Source organism: Callospermophilus lateralis, chromosome 7 (assembly GCF_048772815.1).
Source record: "Callospermophilus lateralis isolate mCalLat2 chromosome 7, mCalLat2.hap1, whole genome shotgun sequence".
In the NCBI taxonomy this organism is placed as follows: domain Eukaryota; kingdom Metazoa; phylum Chordata; class Mammalia; order Rodentia; family Sciuridae; genus Callospermophilus; species Callospermophilus lateralis.
In genome coordinates this window covers 67,992,078-68,016,749 of record NC_135311.1, presented here as the reverse complement: position 1 = coordinate 68,016,749, position 24,672 = coordinate 67,992,078, and the positions used below count along the sequence as shown (strand labels likewise).

Below are 24,672 nucleotides of genomic sequence, written 5' to 3'. Positions count from 1 at the left end.
TTTTATCAGGGTCCCCAACAACATGGATGGTGCCTTCTCACATTGGGTGAGGGCAGATGTTCATTATTCAGATCACTGATTCAAATGTCAATTTCTTCCAGAGACATACCCAGAAATAATGCTTTATCAGCCATCTGGGTATCCCCTAACCCAGTCAAGTTAACACATAAATTAAGCAACACTTGCCTGTGGCTAAGGCTCCCTGCCTGAGCTGTGCAAGGGCAACAACTTCAAGAATGATCAGAATGAAAACAGGAAACTCCATATGCTAGAGGTCTGCATTGCCCAAAGAGCAGCTTACAGTAGGAAAGTGCTGACTTTAAGGTTCATGACTGCAACCTCCCCATCTAAACTTTATTCCCACACCCTTGCCAGATCACGGGGCTGTGAGGCACTATCAGATAAAGTTTCAAACGATGCTCAGACACCACAACCCTTTAAACTCAGAACACTGGAATTTACCCATGAGAAAGAAACCCCCACAGGCAGGCTTCTCTCTTCCTGTTGTCTAACTCCAGCACTGCTCAGCCTCCTCCTGACATTTCAGATTTCTGGCTCCCTCATCTTTTCTTCCCACGGTCAAGAGCTGTGAGGAGCTACCCCAGCCCGGTGAGTTCCGTGTGGATTTTTAAATATTCAACTCACCAGTTGAAAACAACAATCACTCTTCCTCTTTCCACATGACCGTACAAATTAGCTTGCTCTGGTGCCTCTTTAAGAATTTCCCAATTCCTTTTTATGGTTATTTTTTCTGCGGATTTTTGTGCCATTTCAACATTCAATTGGCAAAACTATAATTAAGACTACCACTCGCTATTTTATGTCACATCTGTGTTCTTTCATTCTCACTCAAACCTTTTATTTAGCCAGATTAGAATACATAGCAACCTCACTGCACAACATGACAGTTTTTAAAGTAAATAATGTTAGGGGGGAAAATGAATGTTTAATCTACTACAACTTATTCTTTTCACTCTTATGTTACTTTGCTTAAATATTTTCCTCAATAAGAATATAATTTAGGACTTTGGAATTACTGTTTTGTAATTTTGTCTGCTGGTTAATTCAGATAGATTATTTTCCCTCAAGGAAGACTAGGAAAATGGTAATGTTTGCCACTAGGTTTCTTCTCTTGCCATGTAAAATACTAGGTGCTATTTTAGGGACAGTTATGATTTAAAAACTGAATATGAATGCATTTTCTCAATTAACAAATATTCAGGGAAGAGCATGATATGGAAAATTCTCTTCCTGAGAAAATTTTTTTGATGTTTGCTATTGATTAGAAACCTAAAATCAATTCATTAATTCGTTAACAATTGCTGACTTTTCCCTATATGCCAAACATTTTTCAAAATATATGGGGCATACAAGTAAGCAAAACAGATAAAATTTCCTGTCTACAAATGTCTTATATTCTAGCAGGGAGAAATAAGCTATAAGAAAAAAATACATATAGCAAGTGCAGGGCCTGGATGTGCATGTCTGTAATTCTAGTGGCTCTGGAGGCTAAGGCCAGAGGATCACAAGTTCAAAGGCAAACTCAGCAGCTTAGCAAGGCTATAAGCAACTTAATGAGAGAGATCCTAACTTGAAATAAAAATTTAAAAGGGCTAGAGATGTGGCTCAGTGGTTTTAAGTGCCCCTGGGTTCAATTCCTAGTACAAAACAAAACCAAAAACCAAAAACAAACAAAAAATCCTAGAGTATGCTTACACAAACTAAAATGGCTATGACCTTACTAGTTGACTTAATCTTATGGGATCACTGTCAGTGGTCTGTTGTTGCCCCAAACAATGTTATAGCTTTATACCACTTATAAGACTATATTAAAAGGTAGAGCCAACTGTATTTCATGACTATTTAGATGTGGATTGCAAGAGAAAGAGTCAAGGATAACGCCAGATCTTTTAACCCAAGCAAGCACAAGGACAAAATTGCCATTTAGATAGGAAGAAAACTGTGGGACGCACAGGCAAAAACCACGAGTTCAGTTTTGATTATTTTAATTTTGAGATACCTATAAGATGTCTAAGTGGAATAAACCAATTAGCCAACTGGAAGCATAAATTGAAGCTCAGGAGAAGGACTGAGAACTGGAGATAGAAACATGGAGTTGGCCTCAAGAGGGAATTCAAAGCCCTATAACTGGACAGGCTTATTGCAGGGAGTGAAATTCATATTTGAAAATCATATTCATATTTGGTGTTGTGGAAGGCTGCAGAAGGCAGACCACTAAAGAGGTAGGAGTGCTCAATGGTGTGAGATGCTGCTGAGGGGTCAATTAAGGACCAAGAATTGCTCACTGTATTTAGCAAAGTGGAAGTTTTCAGTTACCTTGGCAAGATCAGCTTCAGTGATACTTTGAGAGTAAAAACCCTGATTTAATTGAGTTTAAGAGGAAAAGGGAAGATAGGAATTGGAGACAATAAGTGTAGACAAATTTTTTGTCATGCTGAAATGCAAAAGTCAGAAGAGAAATGGGGTAGAGAAGGAAAGGTCAAAATAAATTTTATTACTTTAAATAAGAGACAATGGGCTGGGGATATGGCTTCATGATAGAGCACTTGCTTCACACATGTGAGGCCCTGAATTGAATCCCCAGAACTGCAAAAACAAACAAACAAAATGAGATACAGTCAGTTACAAGGCTGAGACAAGAAGATCCCAAGTCCAAGGCCAGCCTCAGCAACTTAGAGAGACCGTGTTGCAAAATACAAAAAAATATAAAGGACTGAGGATGTAGCTCAATGGTTGAGTGCTTCTGGGTTGAACCCGCAGTACTCCTCAACAAGAGAAAGAGAAATAGCCTCATTTTTTATTTTTTTAAAGGTGATGGTAAGAACCCATTGGGAAGAGAAAATACACAGTCGAGTAGAGAGTGGACAACTGCTGCAGTTATCCATGGAGACTGGATGAGTTCTAGTGCAAGTGCAATAACCAGCTTTTGATAAGCACATGGACAGGAAAAGCAGAGTATGTGCATACAGATTTGCAGGAAGTTGAATTTGGTGTCCCTATACACTTTCTTTTTATTTTTTCTTAATTTAGTGTTCAGGGGACATTTAATTCTACCAATGAAGAAGCAGGAACCTGCTCACCTAGATAGGCAATCTGAATTTTACCACTCTACGAATCTATTTGAGAAAGCATGGATTCACTCCTTTCTTCTCATTCTGGTTAAGAATGTACCCTTAGTTTTTCTAGCTTAGATTATACCAACTTATTTCTAACTAGAGCAGTTTGGCAATTTCCTTCCCCTTTGGACTTTATGTTATGTCATATTTTCATGGGAAATACCCCCCACACTCTACCCAGTTCTGTTTCTTCACAGTTTCTCCTCCATCCACCTGCTTTTCTCTACTCTGGTCTCCATCATTTTGCTTTCCTCAGGTGTGAATAAGGGAGACAATTTGCTTCCTATCTCCAGGCTAAGAGTTTATATAAATCTAAGAAGCAACATGGTTTTAATTCTTCTAAAGAGAGAATAGGAACGAGAAGAAAGTTAGAAGTTGCACAAGGGAGGAAAGAAGATGAGAAGGATCTGCTTTATTATTTGCCTAGTTGAGCTCCTGCTAGTAATTCAAAGCATTCTACGAGTATTTCTTGCCCTTTTAAAATATAAAGGTGCTCTAGATATTGCACATTATGTTAGCTTTGGTATTAGTACAGCCATAATAGATTCATGTGGCACACTTATCATATGTGGACATAATTATAATAGGTAATACTTAATGAGCTGTATATATATTTTCAGGCACTTGGCTAAGTCCTTTTCATATATTATTTCATTTAACCATTGCATTTATACTGACCTGAGATATGTACTATTATCCCATTGTAGAGATGAAGAAACTAAGAGAGATGAGAGCAAAAGAGAGAACAATTTAAAATCCTTCAACATTAATAACAGTTTTTAAGCAAATATATTCTAAATTTATTTGTGTAAGGTTAGCTGGTATATCTAGCTTTAGCCTCTTTAGCCTTTTTGTCTCAGGGCTATTTCTCACTTTATGAAGAAGTCATTGTAATATTATTAATAAGCTACCCCAGTGTATCTGGGACCAATTTATAAGCTTGATTTCTGCACAATCTTCAAAATGTTAATAAATTATTGGCATTTATATTGCTTATCATATGTTAGCAACTCTACTAGGTAATAGAAAAAGGAAGAATGCAAAATTATTACTTCAGGGAGTTCTGTTTCTTCTCTACTAGAAATGTCAATTATTCATTAATTCATTCAATAAGTATTACTGAGAATCTTCAAGCATGTTAACTGCTATATAGAGTTCATGTAAGCACAAATCAACTTAGAATTATAATACTTGGAAAAAGAAGATGCGTAAATAATGGTCTTTATAATACATGGTTCTTTTAAACAGGTCTATGATTAAGTGCTTGGACTTTGACAGCAAGCCTGCTAGAATTAAAAGTCTAGCTCTACCACCTAAAGGCTGTGTGATCTTGACTATTTCCAAAACCTAAGCCTTGGTTTGCCATCTACAGATTGAAGATACTTACTATCCATCTCATATAGTCACTATGAAGACTGAAAATGTCACAAGTATTTAGAACAGTGTGTGTATACTAGTTGTGTAACAACTGTGTATTAGCTATTGTTATTTTTCTGATACAGATTTACCATGTGCAGGAACAGTTACTAATTCCTGACTATAACAACTCAGTAAAGGACAGTAGTGCTCCATAAATTTTTGTAAATTAGATCTTCCTCGAAGATTCATTGTATTTACTACACCCCTACCCCTATAGAAATGTCTGCATAGCCTCAAATCCCTTTTCTATCACATTTCTTAATTTTGAACCCAATGTCAGACCAATTATTTTCCTTTGTTGCCTATTTCCTTATAGTTTTCCTTACGTAAAAGGGAGAGGTGACAGGTTTTCTTATACTTTTTAATTTGTTTTTACATTTTAAACTATTAGAGATATTTTTCATTATTTGCTATGGCAGTTTTTTCCCCACAATGCTGGGGCTCCAACCTAGTGCTCCCATATGCTACACACCCCTAATCCCAATGATAGAGTTCAAAATAACTTTATATCTTCTATAGTCAGAATCCTTGTGTCCCCCCCAAAATTTATTTGTTGAAATCCTAACTCCAAAAGTGATGGCATTAGGAAGTAGAGCCCTTGGGAGGTCATGAAGACAGATCTCTCAGGAATGGGATTAGTGCCCTTACAAAAAAGGCCTAAGAAAGACCCACGCACACCTTCAACCTTGTGAGGACAGAAGTGAAAAGGCACCCTCTATGAACCAGTCTGCCAGAGCTTTGATCTTGGACTTTCTAGCCTCCAGAACTGTAAGAAATAAAATTCTGTTGTTTCTTAGCCAACCAGTTTACAGTATTTGTTATAGCACACTGAAAAGCTAATGTCTTAAGTGATTTTTATTACGTTTCTGGTTATCAAAATAATATGTGCTCAACATAAAAACAATTGGAATACACAGAACTTGGTAACAGAAAGTGAAAGGCCCTAGTAATCCTGCATCCAGAAGCAACCACTATTAATAGCTTGTCATATATGCTTCCAGATTTCTTCTAGGTTACAGTAACTATACATTTTAATACAAAAACAATGAGATCATACTCCTCAAATGATTCTACAGTGTCTTTCTTTTCACCTAGAAATTTTGGACATCCTTCCATGCAGGTCAAAGTGAATCTATCTTATTTTTGTTAATGGTAATTGAAGGCATCCTACAGATCTTGTATAATTTGCTTAAATAGTTATCTACTGGGATTTACTAAGATTTTTACACCATTACATGTTTCTACTATTATGAACAATATGTGGTAAACACACTTAAACATTTACTTTTGTACAAATATTTTTACATAATTTTTTTGCACAAATATTCTCAACATACAAATTCCTAGATGTGGAATTGCCTGTTCAAAAATAACACACATACTTTATTATTATTATCATCACCATCATTATTTGTACTGGAGATTGAATCTAGGGATACTTTATCACTGAACTACATCCTCAGGCCTTTATATTTTTTGAGACAAGATCCTGCTAAGTTGCTGAGGCTGGCCTTGAACTTGTGATCCTCCTGCCTCATCCTCACAAGTCACTGGGATTACAAGCATGTGTCACCACATCTAACTAAAATACACAAACTTCATCGACAATTCCCAAATTGTCTTCTTAAAAGGATTTGTCCAATTTACCTTCATATTTATAATGTGTGAGAATGCCTGTTTTTGACTGCTCTTCTTTCTTTCTTTTGAGATGGGGTCTCACTATGTTGCCCAAGCTGGACTCAAACTCCTGGTCTCAAGTGATTTTCCTGCCTCGGCCTCCCAAGAAGCTGGGACTACAGATATGCGCCATCTTGCCTAGTTATACTTGAATGTTTTCTGAATATAATCTTTTCTTTTCTCAATTTATACCAATTTTGAATCCTCCCCCCTTTCTTTTTCCAAGTCTGGAGTCACAGTTTAAAACCCAGGGAAGATTGAAGAATGTAGCAAAATACAGGAGAGTATTTTCACCAACAGCAAAATATTCTAAACTAACTATAATAGTGAGATATGTTCAATCAAAACATCACATCACTAGTTAACAGTTTTAAAACGGCTCTAAGCTTTCAGAACAGTAAACCTGAGACTGTAATTAGATCACTTGCCATTCACCCACTGCCCATGAGCTTCCTCTTTGGCAGTGCGCATGGAATAGGAGAGGCTGTTGATATGAGGATTAGGAAGGAAAGGGAGAAAGCAAGAGGAGGGCAGGGGGCTCCAAATCTAGTGTCATCTTGTAACTGGCCAGGGGCAGCCCCTTGTGTATTCTGGACCTCTGCTTCATGCTTCTCTCTAAGACATTGCTCTTTACTTTTAGTGTCCGATGCCCAGATGCTCACCATCCAAGGGCCAGTCTGTCACCTCCACTTTCCTGACACCCTAGAAAAACCATTCTCCTCCATGCCTCACTATTTCTGACCCACACCTTCCTGACTACCTGTAACATTTTGTTTAGATTGCTTATTAAAGACATTTAGAGCTGAGTAAATGTTGACTGAACGTTTGCTGACATGGAGAAATCTTAGTAGAGAGATGAGATTTCCCATATTTTCCAGAAACATACAGGTTCAGATAAAAGGAGATATTTAAGTATTGGGCCAAATCATTCATTTCGTTTCAGCCAAATACTTCCAAACTTCTTTCTCCACCTAGGAAAGAAAGGAACTTCAACCTTAGGACAAAAATAAAAAGGAAAACAATCAAGTTGGAAAACACATATTATCACAGAACAACGTTTTCACTGCCTTCTTCATATGTAAGACAATTTTCTGGTAAAAGGAACTTGGGGAAAAGGGGCAGACTGAGATGAAATAAAAATCTGACTCTCTAACATAGATTTAATAGCAGAGGCAGACTGGATGAAGCTGAGAAACTGTGAACGCAGAGATTCAGTTGCATGTGCCCCATATCCCAGGTAAGAACTTTCTACTTAGAGTTGGAAGGCACTTAAATGACTTTTTGTGTAATCCCGCACCCCCCAAGTCTTAACCCCCCAGTCTTTTTGTCTACACAATATGCTCCTTTGCAGAAAGGATGAAGCTTCCAGACCAAGCCTCGCTGCTGACAGAATAGACTGCCTGGCACGGAGCCCAGCCCAGGTGTGCATTTGATAGATTAGTATTATGCCGATAGCGATATTCGACTGCCATTCTTCTCCGCCCCTTGCACCTGCTTGACGTCTCCCGCCGACAGGCCCCGACCCCGGACCACCTCCCTGGCTCCCTGGGGTCAGCCCGAAGGCGCCCCCTTCAGAAGCGGCAGGACCCCCGGCGGGCGCGGCAGTGCAAGCGGGGAAAGTGCTCGCAATCACATGGAGGCCCGGGCCCGCCCTATTGGTTGCGGCCGGGCCAGTCGCGACGCTCGCTGGCTGCGGTTGGTCCCAGAGCTGCAGCGCCTGCACCGGCCCGGAGTCCATGTTACGCTTTGTCTAATTCCCCTCGTTACAGAGTCATGTGCTGCTGCTCTCGTCGCCGCCGCTGCCGCCGCCCGTGGTGCCCCGGCTCCTCCGCCGCGCTTCGAGGTGGCAGCCGCGGGAGGGGCCGCGGGAGCAGGGTCCAGGGCGCCGCGCGCCTTCGCCGCTTCGGCGCATCCCGGTGCAGCCGCCGCCCGCCGCAGGTGATGCCGCCACCTCCCGTCTCAGCTTAAGCCGTGGCTCGGCGGCCGAGCTGCCTGGGCTGCCTCTCAAGGTTGGTACGCAACTCTTCGGGCCCCGAGGCTTCGAGGGAGGGCAAAGCGCAGGTGGAGCCGCGCTGGAACCCGAGCGCGCCATCCCGGCGCAGGCGTCCTGCCTCCCTGTGCGCGGCCCCGCAGCCGGAGCGGAGGCTGCGGCCGGGAACTCGTTCGGGGACCGGCGAGGGGTGTCAGGGGGAGAGGGCGGCAAGCGGGGACGTGCTCCCGCCTCTGGCCGCCCAGGCCCGGGAGATTGTTCCGCTTTCGGGAGTCTGAGTGGCAGGCGCCTCGGCCGCCGGCTGTGGGCCCTGAGGGAGGCGAGTGCCGACTGCTTCCCGGCGCGCGCGCGCTCCCTTCTCCGCCTCCTTCCGCCCAATCGGAGGAGCGGGAGAGCGGGTTACAGCTCCATAGATTCATCCCGGAGGTGGGTGTTCAGTGTCTGGCCTTGTTGGCCGGGTGCCCAGAAGGTGAGCCCTTTAACTTCTCCAGAAACGCCTCCTCTCCGCCTCCGTCCCGCGCCGGGTGGGCCGCGCTGGGAGCCCCGCGGGGTGGGGTGGGGAGGGGAAGGCTCGGGCCCCGCCTCCCGCGTCTGGGGGAGGGAGCTGGGGCCGCAGGTGCACCCAGCCCGCCGCGGGCCGTCTCTGGGTTGAGTACCGGTATAATCCGCTTCTAGCTTGTTTGGAAGCGTGGGCTCTTGGGAGCGGGACTTGTGCTTGAATCTTTTGCTGGGGCTTGGAAAGCAGGGAAATTGGGGTGCTTGCCCAGAGGACCATCGCCTCCGGTTCGTGGAGAGTTGATGGAGGCCACCCTTTTTTTTATTTGGGGTATATCTAGCAGATAAATGAGATTTTTTTTAATTAAAAAAAAAAAGCCATCTGCCCTGAAGAAGAACTGCTTCAGGTCGAGGGGAGGAGAGGTAGGTCCTTGATGGAGAGGGAGAGGTGGGGTGTGAGGTCCCACTAGTTCTCATGCAGTTGGGGTGTGTGTGGCCAAAAATGGGGAGGTAGGGTTACAGGAAAGAAAAGACAAGCACGAAGAAGAGAAGAGGGGAGAAGGAGTATGTAGGAGGTTGGCAGAGTATTGGGGAAAAAATATTGGGGAGTCCTAGCCAAGTGACCCAAGAGCCACTGGGTTCTTGGGTGCTGTTCCTTCGCAGATTTCCTCCTCCTTGACTTGAAATATATTTTTTCATTGGGCAAGAAAGCTGTGAGGACATACTTTAGAAGAATGTAGAAGTAAAGAGCTGACTTTTGGAAACTTTCCTTGGCAGCTTTAATAATAAAATTCCATTCAGGCAGCATTTATTGAGCACCTGTTATATGTTTTGTGCTGGACGCTGAGTCTGGACGTTTGTGGGAGTAGTGAGGGCTGTTAACTTAGTAAACAAACAAGGACACAATCCACGTGCAGAGAATGACGGTGATTCAGATCTTTCTTCCCAGAGATTATGGTGTCTCTGCATCCTACAGACCTTTGAGAAGAATCCTGAGCCATAACCAGTAAATGGGGTCTTCAGACAGCATTTATTTTTACAGACCATAAATACTGACTAAACACGCCTACTGTCAGCTAGGTCCGTTTTAGAGTTTTTGCTTTTCTGCCTTGACACGTATTGACTAAAACCCTGTTAAAATCCAAGTGTGATCTGGGCGTGGTGGCATATGCCTGTAAGCCCACCAATTGAGAGGGCTGGAGAAGGAGGATTCCAAGTTCCAGGCAAGGCTAGCATCAGCAATTTAGCAAGGCCTTCAGCAGTTCAGCTAGACCCTGTCTGAAAAAGGCTGGTTATGTGGCTCAATGGTAGAGTGCCCCTGGGTTCAATCCCCAGTACACACACACATATTCATTCTCTCTCTCTCTCTCTCTCTCTCTCTCTCTCTCTCTCTCTCTCTCACACACACACACACACACACAAAACAAAACAAAACAAACACACACACACAAAAAAAAAAAAAACAAGTGAGAGAAATTAAGTGGTTAAACTAAGATCTGGCAAAGTTGATTTGGAGTATTTGATTCTGCGTGGTATTTAGTAAGCTCTCTATAAAATAATAATTAGTCCATAAACCTGAAGAAAAAAATGACAAAAATCTTGAATTGTCATGGTTTAATTATACACTTGAACATTTTATCTTAGATTTGTCTAGTTTTTATTGAGGGTATGTGTGTGTATACTTTGTTGATTGAAACTTAACGGATTAGAAGGTCGGAGAGGAAACTGTCCTCAAATAACCTGGTCCCCCCTCCCCCAGTCTCTTCCATTACCATGTGGAGTGTTGTATGATGCAACAAAGTATTGAGCCATAGTCACATCTTATTTTCTTCCTACTATTTTTCTCTAGCATTTAAAAAACTTGATCAAAACTTGGCCTTTTTTCCTCTTAATTTTAACATTGTGAAAAACTTTTTTGAAATCATTTTAGAAAATTCTAGTGTATGTCATGTCCAAACAGTTAAATTGTTTTATTAACCCTACTTTGGAAGTTAGATTTGATTCTATTCTCAGGACTGTAGACAGATTGGCACATAAAAGGGCAAAACTTTTTTATTTGTCATCACATATGTTCTTGAGTTTGTAGTTTGCAAGGGATTTCACTTCTTTATATCTGGACCTGATGTCTGATATTCTCAAAAAGACCAGTTAATATTTATTATTAGCAATAAGTAGGAAACTAGAGTGGCTGCTCTGGGTACTTAAGAAAGGAGAGGATTCTTGTGGTCACAGAGATAAGACAGGTACACATGAATGACAACACAAGTAAACAATTATAGTTGTTCTATAGTTTGGGGTGGTTTGGCGCCAGATGAAAATGGGAGTAAGGCATAAATTTGAATTTACTTCAATAGTCCTTAGGGATGCAGTTCTCTCAAAAGCAAGGGTGAAGGAGCACATGGTAGGAGAAGCTTTGAGGTATGTCATAGGTTAAAAGCAATAAAATAGTGGGGCCTAGTGGCTCATGCCTGTAATCTCAGTGGCTTGGGAGGCTGATGCAGGAGGATCACAATTTCAGAGCCAGCCCTAGCAATTTAGCAAGGCCTTAACAGCTGCAGGAGACCCTGTCTCTAAATAAAACATAAGAAAGGGGCTGGATATGTGGCTCAGTGGCGCCCCTCATTCCATCTCTAGTACCAAAAAAAAAAAAAAAAAAAAAAGAAAAGAAAAAAAGGCAATAAAGTAGGTTTATCTGGCTGCAGCAGAAAATATGACTAATCTATTTAGTGGAAAACTTAACTACAAATCAGTGATGTTAATCATTTGCCTCAAGACCAGTGGTTCTCTACAAGGTGATTTTGCTTCCCACCAGACATTTGGCAATATCTGGAGGATTTGGGGTTTTCATAGCTAGGGGGCAGGTTTCACTGACTTTTAGTGAGTGGAGGACAATGCACAGGACAAACTCCCCTCCCACCCCCACCCTCCCCCAAAATGATCTTATCCGAAATGTTGATACTGCAGAGGTTGAGAAACTACCCTAGACAGTGAATGGGATGAATGCCACAGTGGCATTCTGCGAAGTGAAGTTATATCTCAGAACAGACCTTGAGGGAGGTCTTGATTTGTGAGGAAAAATTGAGGTTAGGAAGCCAGCGTAGGTAGGATACTTCTGCCGTGCAAGTCCTAGTTGGAAGGAAGGGGCAGTTTTGAGACAGATTGCTGCTGATGAGCTGGTAAAGCAACACAATAATTGGGATAAGTGTGGAGTCATAGACTCAGAATTGGCATTTTAGTAGCCTAATCTAACTTCTTTTTTTTTTTTTTTTTTTTTGTTACTGGGGATTGAACCCAGGGCCTTCAGCATGCAAGGCAAGCACTCTACTGACTGGGCTATATCCCCAGCCCCGCCTAATCTACCTTCTTCAGCACATTCTTTACACTTGCTAGGTAGCCTCTGTTTAAATGCCCTCAGGAACAATGAATTCTCCTTACTGGAGACTTGCCATTACATCTTTGGACTCTTTGTGCTGTTGTTATTATTTAAGCTGAAGACCACCTTCTTGAAACTTCTGTTCCATTGATTCTATTCCTGTTGAGCTTCCCAATTCCACAAGACAGCCCTTTGAATGCACAAAGACAGTATCAAGTCCCCTTCTCCTTAATTAGCTTTTCTTATGTAAAATGGTCCCAATTCTTGTCACATTCCTTTGTAGGACATGGTTTCTAGATGGTCTGCTCAGTTTGTCAGCATCTCTCATGGAGAGTATAATTGAATAAAATAATTGAGACATGACTGGCCAGCAAAGAGCACAGTAGGTTAACTGTTCCCAGAAACCTAGGCATAAATGTCTGCTTACTATGGTTTAAGTTGACAACTGCCTCCCCCCACAAGTTGCACCTAGTACAAATACAGGTAAAGTTATTGATAAGTTAAAATACCCAGATATATGTTGCATGAACTGTTGCATCCTGCATTCATTGGGCAACAAGTTTTGAGAAGTTGAGTGTTGTTGTTCCTTTTCAGTGTTATCCAATTTATTTCAGTCGAGTCTTAAAGATTTTTGAATTTTGGTTCTGCTTTCTAATTCTGTCCAAAAGAAGTGGAGGCCGGGTGTGGTGGTGCATGCCTGTTAACCTAGCAACTGCAGAGCCTGGACAGGAAGATCACAAGTTCAAAACCAGCTTCAGTAACTTAGCAAGGCCCTAAGCAACCTGGTGAGACCCTTTGTCAAAAGAAAAAAATTATAAAAGGGCCGGGGTTGTGATTCAGTGATTAAGCGCCCCTTGCGTTAAATCCTTGGTAACCACCCCCTCAAAAAGAAGTAGGAGAATGGCTTTGCTGAAAACTTTGCAGTCAACTCATAGTATGTGAAACCTGATAGGCTGGGGCACTGCTGGTCCTGTTTGAGATTTGGGAGTTGCTGAATGATGGAGGTGGATTCCAAAAGTCCTTAGTTTGGAGGCTTCTGAGAAATCTGTTTTTGTGGTGGAGCCACGATGCATTTAGCTAACTGTGCGTTTAGTGATGCATTTAGTGATGCTTGCACCTGAGATGCCATTTTGAAATTGTTTGAGTCTGCTTCAGGTTTCTGAAGTCTGTACTCCCTTCTCTGGGGTCTTTGTAATTCTGTTTGGACATCTGGAAAAGAGATTTTTTTTTTAAACAATTCTTATAATTTTTTTTTTTTTTTTAGTTATAGTTGGAAACAATACTTTTATTTTTTTATTTTTATGTGGTGCTGGGGGTCAAACCCAGCACCTTGCTCATGCTAGGCGAGCACTCTACTGCTGAGCCACAACCCCTATCCCCTGGAAGAGAGATTTTAATGTTTTATGCAAATCGGAAAAAACTTGCCAAAACAGTTGCTTTTAAAATTTGTGAGAGATAGAGAGAAAAACTGGCAAAACCAGGTGTGCACTTGGTTCCCACTCAGGCTAAGCTTTGTTTTCTTTTTGCTGATATGCTCAGAATACTTAATGACAGCTTTACATTGAGGGAAGGGGAGAGGATTGAAGCTTAGAAACAAATCTTTTTCCAGAACTGGACTTTAACTCATCATTGGTTTTACTCATCTTCACTAAGGAGACATTAGGAATTATCATTCCCAGAGGTCCTTCGAGTCAGGCAGGTAAGAAATCCCATGTAATTTAGTGCCAGGTTCTCCAAATGCTCTAGATCTATCCAACAAACTACATTTAAATGAGCTCCTTGGTGGCCATCCCACAGGGTTGAAGGAGTGCTAGCGTAAAATTCCAAATCTTAGATCCAATACATAACAGCTCCTTTTTTAGAAATGTCCGTTGTTGGGGGCTGGGGTTATAACTCAGTGGTAGAGTGCTTGCCTAGCATGTGTGAGGCACTGGGTTCAATCCTCAGCACCATATTAAAAAAAAAAAAAAAAAAAGTAGTGCGTCCATCTACAACTAAAATAAATAATTAACAAATAAATAAGAGAACTGTCCATTTTACTCGATTGCTTGTTGGTGGTCAAATCTGTCTTGATGGTTCATTCTGCTGGGTCTCACTTCTGTGCTAGGCCCCGTGGGAACCCTGCCTCTATCCTCTGGAGGTGAAGGATATTCCTATGAGAAGAAGGGATGTTTTATGAATATATGAGTATGAGGAGGTTTCTTCAGGAGGAAAATAGCCAAAACTCTTTAGATAATATCCTGCAGTTTCAGAGACTGTGTCAAAATTGAAATTACCTTGGGGGACTGGCTTGGTAGTAAGAGCACTTGCCTAGTAGGTGTGAGACACTGGGTTCGATTCTCAGCCCTGCATATAAATAAATGAATAAAATAAAGATCCATCAATGTCTAAAAATATGTATTTAAAAAAATTGAAGTCACCTTGGAACTAAGGATATATATCATTGCATCATTTTTTTAATAGAAAGGTAGAATAGTATAGCTGCAAGGGATCAACTTTTGAATTTTATAAATGAAAATATCCAGGCACAAGGAGGTCACATGATTAATTTAAGTTCATACTAATCATTTCGGAGTGGGCATTAGAATCTGTCTGCCTTAAAAAAAAAAAAAAAAGTTTAAAGAATTCTCTGCTTGAGGTGTGTAAACATGAGGTCCCTCAGGTCTTATTTACATAATTGAACCAAAAGAAGGAGCTCACAGTGGAATTTCTCCTTTTACAGATGACAATAAGCTTTTCTGGATTATGAAATATCTAACCAATAGGGATTTGCTCCAGGGAAACTACACTAGGATGCATTAGTCATCAGAAGATTTGTAGGTGCATTTCTTTGTGGGCAAATACAAGGTCAAGTATTAGGGGAAATTAGGAAATTCCGTAGGATGGTGTTTTGTTGAGAAAACTCAGGGAAGGGCTCTGAAAATATTTTACAATGTTGTCTCAACTTGTTGAGGAGAAAATGGACAGGAAATGCTAATCTTCACCAAAAAGATTTGGAAAAAACAGAAAACATAGTTTAATTCAGTTTCCATTGTACTGTGTTCAAAGTCATGGGCACTTCAGCTTAGGAAAGACTAACGTAATACCTTGAAGATTTGGATGTTCCCGCTGGAATGTAAGCTCCACAGGACAAGATCCATGCCCATGTATTTCTCTGATAAAAACACTAGCATTTCCAATATCTGGAAGTAGTCAGCTAAGATGATATTGCCCCTGAAACTGCCAGGTTAGGGACCAGGAAGCCTTCTTGATTGTTCACTGAATTCCAGTAAACCTGAATTATGGCATTTTAATTGCCTGCCTCCTTGTCTCCATGTTCTTAATACTCTTGTCAGTGTGGTGAAGGTAGGGACCTATCTGTCTTTTTCTCCTCTGGTTTTCTAATGCCACACACAGTACTCTCTCCCTTAGTATTTATTACCTAAATAAATGAAAATGTTTATTTTAAAGCTTTGTAAGACATGAATTCAGGATGAATGCAATTGGTACCATATTGGTACCAATTCTTGTGAACAATGGGTGGTGTCCAACTCAGTCTGGGGATTATTTTTAAAATACATATGTCCAGACCCTTCCCCATGCCTGTGAAATCAGAATGAATCTCTGGAGATTCTGAAATTCTGGAGGCAGAGTTTTGTTTTGAAAAAAGTCCTTTCTCTTTCCAAATGATTCTGATATCCATCTAAAGCTGAAAACCAACATCTTTATGTTGTTGTGCCAAAAGGCTACACAGTGACTGAAAACACCTTTAAAAAGGTGTTTGAAACACTTGTGGCTGACAGTCCCATGAAGGGTTATTAAGACAAACAAGGAGTTTGAAGGAGGCATCAGATTCCTTAGAGGATGCTGATCATGATAGCAGGTGGTCCACAGTATGGCCCTTGGTGCCTCCATGAGATAGTGCGGCCTTGATGGGATGGCAATTCTCAGTCCGTTCTTGAGTTTATGACCATAGGGAAATCTTCAGAGCACTAGAAATTCTAACTTTTGATTTCATAGGCTAGTAAAATTTTAGAAGAGAGACTGTCATAAAATTGCCAGGTTAAAACTTGACCAAGAAATAACACCAAAAATAACACCAAACCCATCCACAGTGAGTCCATGAGGATAGTTTCACCAGCCTGTGGAATAATGAGAATAATAAATATGATGCAACAAGCTTTTCAGTTTAAATTTCAATGCTAAGTTTATTCAACTTAAAGGGTCTTTTTTGTTTGTTTGTTTCTTTCTTTCTTTCTTTTTTTTTTTTTTTAATATTGGATTGTCCGTCCTACTTTAAGGGGTTTTGTTTTTTTCTTTTGTGAAAGGATGGTGGTTGTTTGATTTTTGGTGTTGTTTCTTGGTCAAGTTTTAACCTGGCAATTTTATGACGATCTCTTTTCTAAAATTTTACTGGCCTATGAAATCAGAAGTTTGAGAATTTCCACTGCTCTGAGGATTTCAAGATGTTTATTTCTTCCCTTGACACCTGCTATTGGAAGAGGCTCACAGATATGGTGCTGGATTCCATTAAAATCATTTCTTTTCATAAAGAGGTCCCCCCACCCCACCCCTCTGTTTGCTGGCAATAGTTAGGAACGTTGTCAGAGGAGGCTTCATTCTCCCAGCAATGCACAAATCCTATTGCTGAATGTTAACATCAACAGACATCAAGAACTGCAGTGAATTCTACAGAGCAGGGAGGAGAGGGTGTGCGAGACACCCTTCTCTCTGCTGGTGGCCAGAAAGCCACCTCTAGTTCTCACTCTGAAGATGGAACAGAAGGCATCAGATGGGATATGAACTGCCGTCAGTCAAAATTCTTTTCACTGATTGTTCCCAACCTAATTCTAAGAAATGTTAGAAAATTGATTCATGGCAAAATGACCCTCATGATGCTTGGAATAGAATCCTATTGAATGAGCTTTTAAAATCAGTTTATTCTCAGCTATAACTGAGAAAACTTATATGATCGAGAAGTAGTTGTACAATTTATAGGACACCCAAAGTTCTCAGTAATAACAAATAATTCATTTATTGATTGTCTTAACCTATGCCCTGTAATATACATTCATTCTCATTTAATCCTTAAAACAATCCTAAGTGAAAGGAGAACTTATTCCTTCTGTATAGATGTAATGGTGAGGATGGGGAGGTTATGTAATTTGTAAAAATATCACATACACATGGTGGAGGTAGAAGTTGAAACCAGGCATGTTTTATTTCAAAGCCTGTTCTCATTCATATGCACTGTACTTTGCCTTCTCATTTCTTCACTATGTCTCTGTATTTATTTTATAATTCTGATACTATTTCTGCTAAATAAAAAAGTGATCATATTTTGAGGTAGAAAGGAACTTCAAGGCTCATCTAGTTCCTGCTTCTTGTTTGAAGGGTGTGGTGGTACTGGTGCCCAGGTGTTCAGGTCTCCAGGCCACTGTGCTTTTCGTCCCACAGTGGCTTTAGAAAATACAACACTTGGGTGACTTGAGAGCTAGTTTTAAATCACTTAATTGTTTTGATGTTTTCTATAACCTTTTTTATCATGTACTGATAGAAATGCCACAGTAGTACACATTAAGCACCCTCCTCCTAGTTAGATTGACCCTATAGCAACTAAATGTTATGTAAAGATATAGCTGTTTGCCAAGGAGTCAAAGCTGAATGCATGCTATAATAAATATATGTAATAAAACAATCATTTCCTATATCCTCAAAGTAAAAAAATAAATGAATGAATAAATATTCATATATCATATTCAGAGTGTTCATTTATGTATTTATTATACTCTAATAATTTCAGTGCAATAAATTCATTTGGTTGAATTTTCTACTTTTAACAGTTCTATTTTTCACATTAACATTTAGCTTAATAATAAAGTGTAAACTGAGGAGTTGTAGGTTTACATCTTTGCGTACATACACCCTTGTTCTATACACACACACGCACATTATGTGTGTGTATGTGTGTGTGTGTAGAGAGAGAGAGAGAGAGAAATTTTCCTTGGTACCGGGGATTGAGCACAGGGGCACTATATTTCTTCAATAGATCCCCACTCCTTTTTATTCTATGACAGGATCTCTCCAAGTTGCTCAGTGTGGCCTTGAACTTGGCTGTACTCTTGCCTTAGCTTCTTGAATAACTGGGATTACAGGTGTGTGCCATTGCACCTGGCCCTTTAACTTAATTCTTTTAAAATAATTTTCTGTCATAAAAAAGTTCCTTTTTTGCTTAGTTCTAAATTATTTTCCATAAAATTGTACCTGGAAAATTCTAAATGAAGAAGAAATTTTATTGCATCTGTAGTCTTTGTTCTAACTAGAGAGAGAAATGGATAGTAGCTATATCCTTGAGGTCTCAGAAAATACAAACATTGCCTGCAGTGGGCTTCACATAGGATTATTTACGGCAGCTGGTAGTCAAGCTCAGGGCAGGGTAATCAGGAGGGAGTTGAGTGGGGGCTGGGCTGAAGTAGAAGATGGAGGTCCTGTCTATAGAGGGTCTGTTGAGCAGCTGGTTGTTGCCCTGTGGGAATATGGGCCAGATATTCTGATTTTTCATTGTCAGCCAAGAATCTGGATTATTATGTAAAATCTGATTTTAAAAGGTTGGCTAATTCAACATTTTAAATAAGAACTTCCTTTTGACTAAATAAAATAGCTTTGTGGGCTGGATACAGCCTGTGAGATTAGGCTTTTAAAGATAAATAGTCCTTTAGTGGCCAGATAAATGGAAGTATAGGATTTGAATAAAATCATACTACACTTTAAAAAGTCGACTGGGCGTGGTGACTTGAGAGACTGAGGGAGGAGCATCACAAGTTTGAGGTCAGCCTTAGCAATTTAGCTAGACCCTGCCTCAGAATAAAAAAGGGCTGGAGGTGTAGCTCAGTAGTAAAGTGCCTCTGGGTTCAGTCCCCAGTACTGGGAAAAAAAATGTCAATTTAAATAAATCAAATCAAAATTTGATTTGAGGGCTGGGACATAGCTCAGCATTTGCCTAGAACTTGTGTGTGAGGCCTTGGGGTCAATCTGTAATACCACAGAAACAGAATAAAATTTGATTTGATTCTTTTGTGACTCCCTCCCATACACAAAAAGCAGAACAAAACCCCTTATTTACAAATATGACAATTTCTGACCTTTTGAATTTGGAATGTTACATCTGGAGTGGATGCATTTGAAGAGTCTGTCCTCCCTGAGGAGTAACAGGTTCCGGGAGAAATAGGTAGGGAGTGAGGGCAAAGGGCACCAGAGAGATGGGCCCAGTGCTAGGGAGACAGGTAGGAGCCATCAGGAGTTGAGTGGAAATCAGCTCCTCAGGAGGTAAGAGAAGATTTGCTCCTACCTTAAAATTGATTTAGGGGTAAATGGAGACAGAAGAGAGAGAGAGGAATAAGGAATCTTTACACAAGAAAGGGAAAATTGAGACTCTGGAATTTAGAATCCATGTAGGAAGGGCAAAGAGTACTATTCTTTTTCTATATGTAGTGCATTTGTGTTAATTCGTGTGGCTTCTGCAGATGGGCATTGGAATGAAATGGAAGGGATAGGATTTGGGGCAGAAAGGATAATATGGAGTGAGAATAAGAGAAGGGGTCCGTAGAGCAGGCAATGCCAAAAAGTAAACCAAGAAAGCTGGAAAAGGTTTGCATGTGGAGAGTTTGTTATGTTAGAGTACAAATTAGCCTCCACCCCAACAGAACTAAATGACACTATTGGTTGAGAGTCTGTTTACAGCGGTCCCCAAGGAAATGATGGTTCAGAACATCATTTTGTTCTGTTTGTGGAGGGCCCGTATGCTCAGAACCGTGGTCCAGCCCACATATTATGTCTTGTGTGACATAATGTCAGCGAGGCTGTATCTCTCTTGTTGAGTACACTGCTGGGGGAGCAATGTCCCATGAGTTTTAACCCCTCGCACCGATGGCTGACCCTGTGCACAGGACACAGCCTTGCCCCAGTCATTAGTTTTATCTGCTTTGGGAAAATCTTAAATGTGGTTGAAGTGTGATTTGTTATACATATGCCCTCTCTGAAAGAGAGGATAGTGGTAGTATTTTAGCAGATTTCTGTATAGTTAAGTCTGAATCCTAGTATAAGAGTATAACAGTTTTGAAAAAAAAAATATATGCACAAACACATACATACATTTTTTTTCCCTTTCCCCAACCATCGCAAGTACCTAGTCATTTTTTTTTAGGAATTTCAGCATCTTCTGGAAAAGTAGCCTTTGGTTCATTAGCAGGTTTTATCCAAGTCTGTAGGATAGACTTCATGCTGTGAGCTGAGCTGAGTTTTTCCCAAGAGGTATAACTAAATTTTTAACACTTTAGTTGCTTTTTGAAGAAATGCATTTAAAAATATGCCACTACATTAGTTTATACAGTAAGGATCTTGTTTTTTTTTTTTTTTTCCCCCTCATTATGGGAACTCATTTGTGGTATTGGGTAAAATGGTACAGGTTTCCTTGCACTGTTGAGAAGAAGGAAAATTCTTCAAATTCCATTAATTGGCCTTCCAGGGACTGTGGTCCATGGATGGAAATCCTGGAAGATCCTATCAGGAAGTGAAACTTAAAAATAATCTTTGGACTGTGTTTTGTTCAGTATGAATTAGCAAGTTATATAAGAAATGTTCTTCAACTTTCTTATAAAGTATACTTAAAAAAGAACTCAATTCTAATGACTAATCTGGAAGTAATAACAGGAAATGCTTATGGAGTGCTCCCTCTGTGCCAGGCATGGCTTGAACCCTTTACATATGCATTAGCTCAAAATTTTCTCCTCACAACAGTCCCATTCTGTAGAAGAGGAAACCAAGGCTGGCTGTCCAGTCTGGCTGCTCCTCCCAAGCACGAAGAACAACCAAGTGATTCAAGGTCACATAGCTTGAAGTGTAGTTCAGTGGCAGAGCTGTGATTGGAACCCAAGCAGCCTTGGCTTCAGGATCTCTGCATTACTGGTCCTTGAACCCTCATAACAGTAATCACAAATTTGCTTTAGAAATTTCTTTTGCTTCCACATTACTTGAGTCTCAAAGTCAGCATCAAAGTTTGATTTACAAAAGAAAATTTTACTCCCACCCTAATACTTTCTCCCCAAACCAATGAGCAAATAAAATTGTGGCAACAGTGTGCATCCTGGAACAGAGGGCTGATATAGGGACCTTTCTGGAACACTGCACTAAGATACTGGACTGATCCTTATGAACGCTGTTGTGAAAGCCTTGTGACAACCCTCATCCTTGGCACCAGGATTGTTTTCAAGAAGACAAAACCTGCCTTGTTTTACCTTTACCTTTACAAGTAGTGCATTGGGTGAGCTTCCAAGAGTGTTCTTTAAATTGCCATTTACAGTTGATACATTGCTGTGGGAGAGACCTGGGATTTGGAGCTTAGAGAACATGAATTCTGGTCCTGGCTTCTCTTCTCAGTCTTGTTTGCATTTCTCAAGACTTGGGTTTCATGTCCTGAGATTGGGGGAGGGGATAATAACTGCAGTGTGATTGGTTCGGTGAGTATAAGGAGCTATTCTATTTGATAATATATTAATATTTTATTAACAACAAAAGCCACATGCATTAGGCACCAAGCTGACCAGCATGTCCTTTGTGTGTCTTGGAACGCATTTCCCATGGGTGGGCAGGGAGGTAGATGGGTGGATGGGTGGTACTGGTCTGAACTCTCTTTCTTGCGCTTTTCTTACCTGTGTTATAGCATGGGCCATAGTGTGGGTGTCAATTCAATTTTTTGGCTGAAACTTCCTTTCCTTGTTTTTTCCCCCTCCTACTTTGGGCTTGCCTCCAATCTCCTGACAAAGTGCTATTTGTTGTAAGGGAGAAGCAGGCGATTCTCTGGGCAGCAACACTGGCTGCAGGGAGTTACTGTAGTTCAAAGCAGAAAGGCAGGCTGGAGTAGGAGGGACACTGACAGGGCTTGTTCCTTAGAATTTTGTACATTGATTTTTGAGGGAAAGAAAGGAACGTAAGAGATCACTTTCAATAGAAATATTATGAAATGTCCTTCATTACAGAACAAAATTGAGTAAGGATAAAGGGCTTTTAAGAAGTCAACTGTTTATTACATTGAAATTAAAATGCCTTTTTTTTTTTTTTTTTTTCGAAAAAGCAAACCCTTCTTAAGCATCGACTATGTCTGCAGTGCACTCCAGTAGGATGGGAAGCAGAAATTGATAATAAATAATAACAACAACATTAGCAGTCGTGTTGGTGCATTTCAGGTGGTCCACAGTGGGCCCCTTCTCACGTCTTGTTCTCATCTTAATCTTGAAGATTGGTGTCATTAGTGTCCTGTTTCAAGGATTACAAATGGAGGCTCAGTGTGCCTAGGGTTAGAGGGCTAGTAAGTAACTGGAAGTACTAAACTTTGAGCCTGAGTCTGTCTCAACCACAGTACAAAAGATGAGTCTGATATGCCCCTGGTCTGAAGGCGTGGCCAGCATGTAAGCAGTGTGGGGTGATTCAGCACACTGTGCGGTATGTACTACATTCTCATGTGAACTAAAGTGTTTGGACATTTTCTCAGAGGAAGGAGAGGCAGATTTTGACGGGGGAAAGACCAGAGATAACTTGATCGGAGCCTTGAAGGATGAGAAAGATGGTGGCAGAGAACTGTGGGGACAGTTGAGGGGACATTGGAGCAGCAAAGTATGCAGACCCAAAAGTAGGAAATGAATTTGGGAAATGTGACAGACTGAGGGCTATAGGAGAAAGGGGCGCCAGAAGAGCAGTTTGGGACAGAGTACAAAGGACCCAGCGTCCTGCTCAGGAATTTGGACTTCATTCCATTGCCTTTGAACAAAGGTTATTCCATTGGAAGTTCTTGAGAAAGGAAATAATTCATTCCGATCTCTGACTTCAGGGATTCTGGTCAGGGGTGGACAATGAAGAAGGACATCTGCAGCAGGGGTTCCCTCACCTGAGGGTTTCTTGAATGTACAGATTCCAGGAGCACATCCCATGTCACTACCGTGGTGCTGCAGATCTTGGGCAGGGAAAGTGTATTTAAAAGCCCACAAATGTCTCTCTGTGAAGCCTCGGGAGGGAAGGGTTCCTGAGGGCATTAGGATATGGGGAGAAGAGTCTGGACTGAGTCTGATTTGGGGTCTGTCATTGTATGGATGCTTTTAGATCACGAGAGGGAGCCAATTATCAAACCTTGGTGAAATATCTATTTAGGTTTTATGGTTTGCTTTTTATTCCCTGTGAATTAAACAGTAGTCTCAGAGCATTGTCATTTGACTGAAGTTTTTTATACCCATTTCCCCCCTCATATCTAAAATGTAGTATGGCTGATCCTTATGCCTCTGTGCCTGTTTATGCCTCTTTTTTGTTTATTTAGAAGGAAATGGGATGTATAGGATTTCATTGTTGGCTGTCTTCCTTGACAGTCTCTCTATAAAGCATGAGGTCTGGAGTCTGCTGCCCGGATTTTAATCCAGTTCTGCCACTTGCTAGCCATGGTACCATGGGAAAGTTAGTTCATTTTCTACAAAAGGAAGGAACAGTAGTGTTTACCCACTAGAATTAGTTGTGAGGATGATTTGTATAAGAGGCATAGAATGGTTTCTGGCACACAGTTGACATTCAGAAGGGAGTCGCTGCTCTGGTTGTGGCCAGTAATTCTGCAGATGCCCAGGGATCTTTCCTCGCACAAAAAGAGCTTCACTTTAAAATGTAACCATGCAAATTGCTGTGGGGAGTAATAAGGATGACACATTAGGAAGCTTTGATTACGCAGTGTTCCTCTTTCCTTTCAGGGCTTCTTATTTTCTAGAAATGTGCTTTTCTCTCATAAACAAGCCTGGTAAGATGCAATGGGAGCCCATCACCGGGAAAGAATCTTTCCATACATGTTGACCACAGAGGTATTAGTTGCTTTCTTTACTTTCTTAGGAGTTTCTTGATGCTGACTTGCACACTTCCTTGGACCCAGCCTGAATACAGACCCGCTTGTGTCAGATGTTTCCGCCCTGTCTTAGCTCCCATTTCTTGAGTTCTACTACTAACTTTTAAAAGTATAATTTTTTTTTTTTTTTTTTTTTTTGCTGGAAAGATAAACACTTCTACCAAGGGAGCGGCTATTTCTCAACATTAAAGAAATTAGAAATTACAATTTATGCTTAGAAAAATAACGCTGGTCCAAGTTTGAGCTCCCTACTGTCCCCCTTCCCTGCCGCTCTTGATCCTGCCATGAGCTTGCAGAGCATTCTCATGACCTTCTGCCTGTGTGGCATATTTGTAGTAGGGCCAGATTATACATACACCACTGACTTGTTCAACTGACTTGGTCATCAGCCTTTGAGCCCCAGCCCCTTTTTTTCCTTTGGGTTTTGCTAACCAAGTCCTTTACTTGAAAGGAATGTTATTTCCCGTGGAACCTTGTTTGTAACGTTTAGAATAATGGGATCATACCTTGTGAAGTTCAGACTGTGGGTCCTAAAATTTTAAACATATCCAATTTGCTTTTGCTTAGTTCAGTCTTGGCATTTCCAGGTCTAGAAGTGGTTTCCACCTCAGCCCTTCCCTGCAAATTAAAGGGAACACAGAAATGCAACTGAACTTCTTGTTTTCCTTTACCT

General features: G+C 40.9%; 1 protein-coding gene across 3 annotated transcripts in view; it reads left to right on the top strand.

The window, feature by feature from the left end:
- The first annotated feature begins 7,942 nt into the window (after positions 1 to 7,942).
- Lrrc8d (leucine rich repeat containing 8 VRAC subunit D) overlaps positions 7,943 to 24,672 on the top strand; it is a 112,752-nt gene continuing 96,022 nt past the window's right edge. For 2 of the 3 annotated variants that reach the window (XM_076863539.1, XM_076863542.1), the window contains exon 1: positions 7,943 to 8,242. The gene's annotated coding sequence lies outside the window, so the exon portion shown is untranslated. Of the gene's footprint in view, positions 8,243 to 8,933; positions 9,142 to 24,672 lie in introns of those variants that run through there. The other variant, XM_076863540.1, reaches the window with a different exon arrangement.